Below are 1891 nucleotides of genomic sequence, written 5' to 3' on the forward strand. Positions count from 1 at the left end.
CCTGCTCTGAGGCCGGTAGCCACTGCCCCTTTCTAGCATTGGGGCTCCATCTTCATGATGCCCATATCTGGGTGGCTGAATGCCACAACCCTGGCTGTGCAGAGCCTAGGCTGAGGATTGGCCGTGACTCTGGCCCTGCACAGCAAAAAACCCAACCCCTGCTGCTGCACATCCAGCTGGAGGAAGAGCCTGCCAGTCCTGCCAAGGGTGAATCCACCACTGATTTGGCCAAGCTGCTGAGTGCCCTCCCCTGAGCAGGAGAGGCCCCTGAGCCACTGAGCGCCTGATACTAACTCCAGGCTGGCAGAGTGGATATGTGCCCACACTTGGGCGCCTGAGAAATAGCCCTGTGGCATCCATTCCAATTTCCACAGATATACCATTGACCGGCCCAAAGGCTCTGCACCTGAAATTAGGCCTGAGAAACAGCTTCACGGGCCACCTCTGGCAGGCACTCCTATAGGCCAGCAAGCAGCTGTGTGCCCATGACCCAGGCCTGAGAAATAACCCTGTGCCCCCACAGCCCCCCAGCAGACACACCCCCAGGCCAGCTGAGGAAGCCATGTGGCCATGTCCTGGGTCTGAGAAAGAGCCCATAGGGTGGCCCCAGGAGACACACGCCCAGGCCAGTTGAGCAGCCATGCACTTGTGTCCCGAACCTGAGAAACAGCCCTGTGGATTGCCTTCAGAAGCCACACCCCCAGGCCAGTTGAGCAGCCATGCACTTGTGTCCTGACCGTGAGAAACAGCCCTGTGGATTGCCCTCAGAAGCCACACCCCCAGGCCAGCCAAAGAGACTTGTGTTTGCATCCTGGGCCTGAGAAACAGCCCCATTTCCCCAACCCTAGTGAGCCTGGCACCAAGTTGGTCAATCCACCATGTGCATGCATGTGCCCCTGACTTCAGAAACAGCCTGGTGAGTCCACTTCTAGCAACATTGCACTTCCACTGCCACAAACCTCTCAGCCTAGGCCACTGAGACACTTGCAAATGTCACTAATGTGGACTGCAGCTGAAGAAATGACATGGAGACTACACTACCGCATCTACCGAGAACTAAAGCCAACATGCCCCACCAAACTGACACCGTGAGACCCATCTGTACTAGTAAGTCTTTTCCTGCAAAACCTACTCCATTAAATTGCAAGGGATGACTGGTCCACCAGATGTGTAGAAATAAACGTAGGAACACATAAAACATGAAAAGGCCAGGAAACATGACCCCTGAAAAAGACAACAGTAATTCTCCAGTAGCAGACCCCAATCATAAGGAAATATACCAAATGTCAGAAAAATAATTCAAAAGGATAATCTTAAAGAAACTCAGGGAGATACAATAGTGTACAGATAGAAAATTCAGTGAAATCAGGAAAACAATTTATGATTTGAATGAGGAATTCAACAAAGAGATAAGTATCATAAAAAAGAACCAACAGAAATTCCAGAGTTGAAGAATTCAATGAATGAAATTAAAAGTACAATTGAGACCTTCAAGATTAGACTAGGCCAAGCAAGAGAGTTTCTGAAGTTGAAGACAGATCTTTTGAAATAATTCAGGCAGATTAATAAAAAGAAGAAAAGAGTAAAAAGGAATGAAGAAAATCCCCAGGATTTATGGGACACAATTAAGTGAACAAATATTTGCATTATGGGTATTCCAAAAGAGTAGGGAAATGGTGTAGAAAACATGTTTAATGAAATCATAGCTGAAAACTTCCCAGATCCAGGAGGTTCAAAGAACCCAAAATAGAACCTCTTTCAGGCACACTGTCAAAAGTCAAGTTGTCAAAAGTCAAAGACAAAGAATTCCAAAAACAGCAAGAGAAAAGCATTAAGTCACATATAAGGGAATCTCCATTAGACTAAGAACAGATTTCAAAAATATGAAAAA

Source organism: Hylobates moloch, unplaced genomic scaffold, assembly GCF_009828535.3.
Source record: "Hylobates moloch isolate HMO894 unplaced genomic scaffold, HMol_V3 SCAFFOLD_4925, whole genome shotgun sequence".
Taxonomy (NCBI): Eukaryota; Metazoa; Chordata; class Mammalia; order Primates; family Hylobatidae; genus Hylobates; species Hylobates moloch.